A 9,940-nucleotide genomic window follows, 5' to 3' on the forward strand; every position below is an offset into this window, starting at 1 on the left:
CAGTGGCTCATGCCTGTAATTCTAGCACTTTGGGAGGCCAAGGCAGGCGGATCACGAGTTCAGGAGATTGAGACCATCCTGGCTAACACGGTGAAACCCCATCTCTACTAAAAATACAAAAAATAATCGGGCATCATGGCGAGCGCCTGTAGTCCCAGCTACTTGGGAGGCTGAGGCAGGAGAATGGCGTGAACCTGGGAGGCAGAGCTTGCAGTGAACTGAGCTGAGATTGCACCACTGCACTTCAGGCTGCGTGACAGAGCGAGATTCCATCTCAAAAAAAAAAAAAAAAAAAAAAAAAAAGGAACACCCATTGAACAGGTAGCTGTGCATACCAGGAGAATCTCGTGTGAAGGTTGGAGTTAGCTGCCACTAGCCCAGGAACTACCAGAGCCAGGAGAAGGGGCTGGAACAGATCCTTCTCTGGCATCTTCAGAAGAAACAGAGCCCTGCCGACACCTTGATTTTGGATTTCCAGCCTCCAGAACTGTGCGACAATACATTTCCATTGTTTAAGTTATCCAGTTGGTGGTGCTTTGTTATGGTAACCTTAGCAAATTAATATAGCAGTTATTAACTTACTTGTAAATGAGGTTAAACTGAATGTTTGGATTAGGAAATAAAATTTAACTGCTCATCAGTGTGTTTTTGAATGCAAGTGACTTATTGGACAATAATTCCTTAGTCTTGTTTTTAAGTGCCCTAAGTATATTACTAAATCTTCTCAAAGACTCACAAAACAAAGGCTAATCCTACTGAGATTAAATAAATTACCGGAAGTGACTTATTTTATTTACTAAATTATAGAACAATCTACAACTATAAAGTGTGGCAGCTAAGAACCATTTCTGCAGAAGCTGATAACCTGAGACCCTACCTCCTCTAATGTCTAGGAAAGCTCATGCTCTTGGATCCCAAGAGCAAACCCCACAGCTAACAATGATTGCTGGTGTAGGGGTGAAGGGGAATTTCTCCTTCATCTTCTGAAGGTTCACTGAAAATCAACTGACAAATGGTAGATTAACAGGAGAAAATGTATACACAACTTTATTTTAAGCTGCATAGCATGGGGGAATGGCAGGAGAATGATTACCCAATAACCCACTGAGGTACAGATGTTTATATAACCTTTCTTCATAGGGGAAGGAGAGATGGAGGAAATGTGGCATTTTGAGAGATAGTAAGGTATACAAAGATGAATGAATAAAAATATTTACTGAATCATTATTTATATTAACAAGTGATTGGTTATTAGCCACTAAGGAGTTTGTTAAATGACTTAGAGTCTCTGTATATGATGTAATGCTTTGTAACCATTTGAAGTGATATAAAGGTTAATGACATCAGTAAATAAGCCTTGATATTTTGGAAAATGAAAAAACGTGGGTTGAAAAACAGTACTTATAGATTGGCCTAATTTAGTGGGAAAATATGTGTGAGACATAAACCTTGAGATATGAAAACTGCGTGTCTTGATGTGGTGGGGTTATGAGTACATTTAAATTTACTTCTTTGGTTTTTGTGTATTTTTAAATATACAACTGTGAAATGGTATTATTACTTTTATAATGAAATCCATTTTTAAATGGTAGTTTGCTCCTATCTCCACACAGCTGTCTCTGGGAATTGGTTTTGATGTATTGGGAGAGGTACTCATTCATTGCAAAAGAAGAGCAGGAAAACTGCCGGACAAGGACAGAGTGAGGAGAAATTCCACAAGACCAGTAAGGGTGGAGCAGAGCAGCTGGATGGGACAGGTTTTGCAGCCAGTGCTCTATTAATAAATGATATGCCCGTCCTTCAGTGAGCCCCGTCAGCAAACATCGGTTCTTTGCCCACTACGGAGGAAAAGAACAATAGCCTGTTTGAGCCTCAGAGGGCTGATTAGGGAGAGAAAAATTGCATGAAATAATTACAAAGGTATGCATTAATAAATCCAAAATAATACAGCACTGACTGTATTATATATGTAGCAGGGGTGGTGCAGAGTAAATAATCAGAATTCTGAGATTTTGTTGAGAAAAAGGTAGGATGAAATACATGAATAAATAGGTCAATACTATCCAAAGCTCCTTAAGGGATGCTTGAAGCCTGTTATGCATGTTAGGTTATCATGACACTTTTATAAATGCAAGGGAGAGAGGAAAGAAGGCGGCAAATAGAAGGAACATTTCAGGTAAAAGGGGTGGCTAAGCCAGTGGTTTTCAAAGTGTGGTCCCTGAACTGGCAACATTGCCATAACCTGGGAACTTGTTAGAAATGCAAATTCTTGGGCTCCACCCCAGACCTACTGAATCAGAAAAACTGGCGGCAGCGTCCAGCCAGTTGTAGTTCAACAAATGCTCCAGGGGATTCTGATGTAACTAAAGTTTGAGAATCACTGGGTTAAACAAAGTCTTGGAAGCTGGTGTGAGCAGGTTGTGGGTAAGGGAAGTGGCCTTACTAGAAAGAAAAAGCCACATCAGGGATTGATGGGAGATTAGATGGGAAATACGGGGGCTAAGAAGGCTCTATATTATTGGAAGTAAAATAGATTAAGCTTTTTCACAAACAGCATGGTTGGTATTTACACATAACTAATATGAAGGAAATTTGCTAAAGAAAAATAAATCCACATTCTCTCCTGATGAACACAACAATTAGCTTAAGATTTTCCTGGTTCCATGTATTTGCCCATATGTATACCTAATGTTCACACAGTTATAATGAAGTTCTGAGGTTCTGTTTATTTTTGCATTTTATAGTACACTAATATTTTGATACATTAATCAAGGTTTCCATTTTTATTTTGGCTTCTCCTGTTGTATTTCACATCTTAGCTCTGCCTAGACTCTGTCTTTGGAGGGTTGTTACAACAGAACCAAATAATAAAGCAATCAAATATGGGTTACGCATTTCACAGTTGAAATCCAGGCCAAAAACAAAGGCATCTGGAAGTAAATGAACAGTCAGAGCCAGCTTTCCTTACCCCTAAAGGCTTGATAAAGTTGCCCACTAGGGTAGAGCTGCAGAGAATCAGAAAGAATAAGTGCATATCCTGGGGTCCATTCCCCACCTGGCGTGAACCCCCAGAAACCCATGGATATGGCCTAAACTCCCATCCTGAAAAGAATCTAGCTAGGGAAATGACAAGTGTCACAGAGGTCCTTCTACTTAACACCATATGAGAGCAGCAAAGGCTACACGTGACCCAGCTAGGACCTGAGGACCCAAGGCAACCTCTCAGAACTCCCCGCAGCACCAGGGTGATGTGATGATGCAGATGGAATGTGGCTAAGTCAGAGGCTGGCCTAAAAAACCTCTGTATTAGGGAACAGAGGACAATCCAGGTCCTGCATGGATCAATGGTCAAAGAGAAAGAAGTCAATAGACATCCCATCCTGGTGGATGCCCGTAGGAGCAGGTAATGACAAACTGCTAGGTACTATCTCAGGGAAAATGCAAGCAGTTAGGAACAGGGCATGGCAACAGGACTTTGAATTGCCTGAGGTTACCCAGAATCAGCATAACAGGACCCACACCAGGTGTGTACTACTAGTCAAAATGGGGCTTGAAAAGGAACGTAAATCTTACTATAGAAAATTGAAGAAAGTTATGTTTTGGCTACAACTGAGTATGTACTTTAAGATTATACTTGCTATAATTACATAAAATGTTTTCCATGTCTGACAACACATTGTTATTTTAGTAGACAATCTCTCCATTAAGTAACAGCACTGTATTTTATTTAGTCATTCTCCTATTGTTGAAAATTAAGATTGTTTCAGTCTGTAAGTATAATATAAACACCACAACAAAATAGTTATTCTGCAACATTTATTTGCCACCTTCAATTATGCCAGACTCCAGACTAAGAATGCTGATTCAGAGGTGAAAAAAACACAATGTCCCGTTGTCTGGTGGGAGAGTCAAATGTGTCTAATGATCATCACAATGTAACATGAATGTGATTATAAAAAGCATAGCTATCTTGTGCGTATTTTAAAATTATTTCCTTAGGATAAATTCCAAATAGTGAGATTCTTGGATTATATTGACAAATTGCTTTCTTTTCTTTTCTTTTCTTTTCTTTTCTTTTTTATTTTATTTTGTTTTATTTTATTTGAGATGAAATCTCACTCTGTCCCCTAGGCTGGAGTGCAGTGGCGTGATCTTAGCTCACTGCAACCTCTACCTCCCAGGTTCAAGTGATTCTCCTGCCTCAGCCTCCTGAGTAACTGGGATTACAGGTGTGCGCCACCACGCCTGGCTAATTTTTGTATTTTTAGTAGAGATGGGGTTTCACCGTGTTGGTCAGGCTGGTCTAGAACTCCTGACCTCATGATCTGCCCGCTTGGGTCTCCCAAAGTGCTGGGATTACAGGCATGAGCCACCGTGCTCGGTCAACAAATTGCTTTCTTAAGGCATCAATTTAATCTGCAATGAATAGCAGTTTCTGTTATATAACCATGTAACATTCCTTGACTCATATGTGCTGGAAATATTTTCTAAGTCTTTTGTTTTCCTTTTTATATATTGTTGAGGGGCAAATTGTTAAAAAGTATTTTAATTTCTCTTTTCCTATGTTCTTTCTTATATGATTTTAAAGCTTAGAAAATTACTCCTTTAGAGATATGATACACATTTACTTCCATTTTCTACTAGTTTTAAAAAATAATATGGTTTTTCTTCAATTGTTTAATCCATCTGGAATTTTTTTTAGCAATTAATCAGAGCAATTTATTTTCTAAATTGCTAGCTAAGACTATTTTTCCTTTAATATTATTTGATGACTTTTTCAAATTCACAATTCTCACTGTAAAATAATAATATGTTTTCAGATATTAACCTGGTAAACCCTAGACTCTGATTAGCCTGTGACCCCCAAACGTTGAATTGATGGCATCCAGAGCTTCATGGGGAGGGAAGAACCATCAAAAATAGGGGAGCTCCTATTTCATTTTCTAGGCTATCTTGAGAACGTTGAAAAAAAAAAGTGAGAGGATTTTCAGCTAGCCAGAGAACTCATCAGAACAGATTATTGACCATTGATCAGAGAAGAATATGAAATATGATGTTAGTGAAGCCCTCACCATTGAGGAAGGAAGAAGTTCCTTCTAATCCTGGGATTAGGATCTGGGTGAGTGAGGGAGAAAAGAGGGGCAAAGGGTGACCTGAAATGTTCTGGCTCCCTTCCTCACCCCATGATGAAACATTAACAAGAGGTGTTACAGGGCAGGAGGGTGCTCTTGGATAAAACCACTCCCAAGATAAATTTGGGAGAGTCTAAGAACTTCAGGAGCTGCTGTCCTTCACAGACTGGGCAGAGCTTGGGAAAACCATAGACCTTGTAGAGAAACCCTCCACCGCGGGGGATGCTGCTTCCAACATGATCCAAGAAAGGGGAACTAGCAATCGCAGGCACGTGCTGAGGGCAGTCTTCAAGGGACCACACACAACAGCATGTTGGAGAGAAAGCAATCTAGAGTTTTCCGGCACCCCACTGAGATGCATGATAGCTGAGAGAGCGGAAAAGACCCAAGTTACTAAGGAAGCTCAGAGTATGTGGAGCTCTTGTCACCAGAGGCAATGGCAAGGACCCGTGTGTGTGCATGGTGGGGGGCAGATGCCACTATGATGCCCGCGAACCAGATCAAACTAGTGGCATCTTCATCATCAAGCAGAATGAGGGGCATTTCAGCACAGGGTAGGGAGGACCAAGGACATCTGAGCAATACCACTGCACCCAGACACCATCCTGAGAAGCGGTAGGGAGATTCCTTCGAGCTGTCTAAAGTCTAAACTTTGAATTGGCTGCTTTACCTAAAACAGATCTGAGCAATGGAGATTAACTTTCCATTAATTGGTACATATAAATATCTTGCCAATTCACCTCATCCCTGCTACCAACAGAAATTAGCACCCACACTAAACAATTATAAGACAAAAATTTTACTTTTATTTTTCCATATCTGAGTAATATGTCAATTTTGAAAGCACCAAGCGCGCGCACACACACACGCACACACACACACAGAGAGAGAGAGAGAGAGAGAGAGTTAGGCCCTTTCTGGGCTTTTTGTTCCTTTATTGATTTAAAATGCACCCTTAAAGTCAGAACAAAGTTTACATGTTTTTGGTGTATGTTGTGTTCAAAGGCAATGTAGAAAGACACTTTTTTCTTTTAGTAGGCATAGTTGGAAATTCATTCTTCTTTGTGCCAGAGGAATTCAGAACTCTTTCATGTATTGTTAACCTTGCGTGAGGTGTGATGGCCACCATAGGTGGCACAGGAAGCTTCATGCTGAGAGTAAATGTAGAAAAGTAGAACATCTTGGAAAACTCAGATTTATTCTTGGGAAAATCCTTGCACATCCTGTTGTTCCCTTACATTCCCCAGGCGTGACCATATATTTGCCTGGGACAATCTCGATTTACACCTGCTGCCCCAGAACAATTATTAGACGTGCCCCTTCACAGTGTCCTGATCTGAGGTCCCTGGTCACTCTAGCCATGGAGTCTTTGTGGCACAAGGTGGCAGCAGCTGCCCATAGTTGAAAACGTACTGTAGCTTGTGGGCCCTTCCAGTATCTGAGACAGAGAAAAGGGTCCATTCATTAACCCAGGACAGGCTTACAAATACACCACCAAACTAATGGAATGAGGTTACCTTAGAATACAAGGACTTCGAGTACAGGATAATCTGGCCACCCCCTGCCATGAGGCAGGTCACACAACCCTTTTGGCAGCTGTGCAAAAAGTCATTCTCTGGATGGGGATTCTCTCAGCTGGTGAAGTTAGGCTTTTGTAAACAAATTTCAAGCAGCTCCTGGAGAGAAGGGAAGGGTCCACTCCCTGCAGTTTCTGAGATCCTCACCTACAAAGCCATTCATCCTTGCTCTGAATGTGCAGACTGCTTGGATATGTTCACCTGGCCCACCAAGAAGGTGCTTGTTTTCCTGATGATACTTCAATTGTCAGCTCTTCTCTCTCTCTCTCTCTCTTTTTTTTTTTTCTTGTTATGGGTTGAAATGTGCCAAAAAAAAATGGTGAAGTCCTAACCCCTTGTCCCTCAGAATGACCTTATTTGGAAATAGGATCATTGAAGATGTAATTAAGGTGATACGGAGTAGGGAAGGCCCTTAATCCTGTATGATATCCTTATAAGAAAAGGAGAAGACAGATACATGGGGAAGATGGCCATGTGAAGCCAGAGACAGACTGGAGTGATGTTGTCATATGCCAAGGAATGCCTGGAGATACCAAATCCTGGAAGAAGCAAGGATGGATCCTCCCCTAGATGCTTCAGAGGGACCATGGCCTTGCCCGCACCTTGATTTCAGACTTCTAGCTCTAGAGCTATGAGAATAGATTTGTGCTGTTTTAAGTCACCCAGTTTATAGTGCTTAGTTATGACAGCCCTAGGAAACCAATGCGCTCCCATCTCACACTTTCTGACCCCCATGCATTACTTATCCATTGCTGCATACCAAGACTACCATAGAGTCAGCAGCCTAGGACAACACACATTTCTCTCCTGCTTTCTTTTGGTCCACAGTCCTGGCATAGCTTTGGGTCCTCTGCAAGCCTTCAGCCAAGGTGTCAGCCAGGTCTGGGTTTGCATCTAAGAGCTCAACTTGGGAAAAATCCAATTCCAAGTTCACGTGATGATTGGTAGGATTCAGGTCCCGGTGGGTGACCAGACTGAAAGCCTCAGTTTCTTGCTGTCTATGTGCCAAAGGCTGCCCTCCATTCCTTACCATATGACTCTCTCCACTGAGCAGCTCACAACATGACAGCCAACTTCAACAAAGCCAGCAAGGGACAGAGTCTTCCTGCATTACAATCTTCTCATTCTGTATTTAACCACAGAAGTGACTTCTCGTCACCTTTGCTGTATTCTACTGTTAAATGTAAGTCACAGGTCTCACCAACACCCAAGAAAGGGACTACACAGGGGCATAAACACCAGGAAGTGGGGACCACAGGAGCCACACCCCACAAGGAGGAAGGACAGCAAATTCCTCAGGGATTAGGTTTTCACACTGAACTTCCAGGGGCTCAAGTCTCTGTGCTCTCTCCTCAGTCACTGTCTCCCCACACATCCAAGAGATGAGAGATTATTTTTTCTTCCCCTTTCACAAACTAAGTGTAACTTCTCACTGCTCTGTGGAGTGACCCTTTTCCCAACTTTCCTGCTCTTTCCCTGGGACAGGAGCAGAGTGGAAAAGCAAAAACAGGCTGACCCAAGGCAAGGACAGGCTGTGTTCTCCCACAGTCCAATGAGCGTTATCTTGCTTTGCAGGGCGGGGAAGGAAATGAACCACTGCTTATGCTCATCCACTTTTTCTTTGCCTCTGCTGGTCTGCTGCTGGGCTCCGGCATCAGTCCCATTTTAGGGAACCCATAGTGCTCTCCTAATAATCCATGTCTCTTCATTTCCCCACTGTCCTTTGCAGGTAAGTTGGGTCCATGTGACTAATTCAGGCTAATTAACAATGGAAGTTTGGTGTAACAATTTTGGGATGAAGCTAGTGTACCTCCTCCCTCCCTTCCTTCCCTGACTCAGTGCATTTGGAGGCCAAGTGTTAAGAGGGCAGTGCCACAAGACAGAGGGAGCTTGGCCCCTGAGAGGTGGTTTGGAGATCCCTTGCCATGCCCCACAGAACTTCATTTGAGTGAGAAACAAAGTCTATGGTGCTAAGCCATTGAGACGTTAGGATTTTTCTACAGCATCAGCCCAGCAACAGGTAGCACAGCTTATCACATCTGTTTGAATTTCTTTATCAGCCCCCAGGCAAGCTGTTGCAAAGAAAAGCTCAGCCAAGCACATCTAAATCATCTCAAACCTGCACTGGGATAGAGAGATCTGCCAGGGCCATTTTTCATAGTGACACTAGCTCTTGACTCTGTTCTTTACCCCCTTAAAGCTATGTGACCTTAGAGAAATTATTTAGCCTCTGTGTCACGGTTTCCAGACTTGTAGTATAGAGTTCTACTAGTAACTTCTCATAAGAGTAAATGAGTAAAACCATGTAGATCAGTGGAATTGTTCCTGGCTCGTTACTGCTTTCTCAGCTGGGGTGTAGGACACACTCTGTAAAGCCCATCTTCAGCGCTGTTAGCCCAGGCCTCTGGGGCTTCTCCTCAGCCCACCTCTTCCCAAAACAAGTCTCAATTTATTTCTTTTGTCTTTCCCCAGTTCCCTCTTTCAGGCTGTTACCTTCCTTTCCTTAACACTAGAGGGTGCTTCAAGTCAGGCACCATCTAAAAACAGATTCTCCCTCTGAGTCCAGTCAGCAGCTGGTGGGTGCTGGGCAGTTGGCCAAACTTGGAGCGTATCACTTAGAACTGGGAGATGGGCTTCTCACCATCAGAATGACCAAGAATGACCAACCAACCTTAAGGTCACATAGCACATTCTCCCATTCCAGAATGATCCCCGATTGCTTCCTTAGAGCCCTATTCTTTCCCTTCCTAATACGTACCAATACTTCTAAATCACTTATATTGTATATACTTCTTGCTATGCTAATTGGGTTAATGTTCCTCTCCCCCAGCAGACTATCAATCAAGGAATGTGTCTGTTTTGTTCACTATCCCTTTCCAGAACCCAGCAAAGTGCCTGGTGCATAGTACCTTCTTGATAAATACTTGAAGGCTCATTAAATTAATCCCCCTATCTTTTCCCATTCTCTACCCCACCATCCCCTCACTCCTCAACACCAGAGTAATCAACCTGACCTTGTGCTACTTATCACTGCCATCCCAACCTTATCACCTTTGGCTGTTGTCACAGTTTCTTAAAAGGTTTTCATTTTTCCGAATGTTTTCCTTCTAGTACATTTTGTCTACCGCCACTACCCTGCTCAAAAAAACCATTACCTACAGGCTTAATTCCCAGAAGCTTTCAAGACACATTGACAAACAAATTCATCTAGAAGGAACAACTCAGATGGTG

Source organism: Theropithecus gelada, chromosome 1 (genome assembly GCF_003255815.1).
Source record: "Theropithecus gelada isolate Dixy chromosome 1, Tgel_1.0, whole genome shotgun sequence".
Classification (NCBI taxonomy): Eukaryota; Metazoa; Chordata; class Mammalia; order Primates; family Cercopithecidae; genus Theropithecus; species Theropithecus gelada.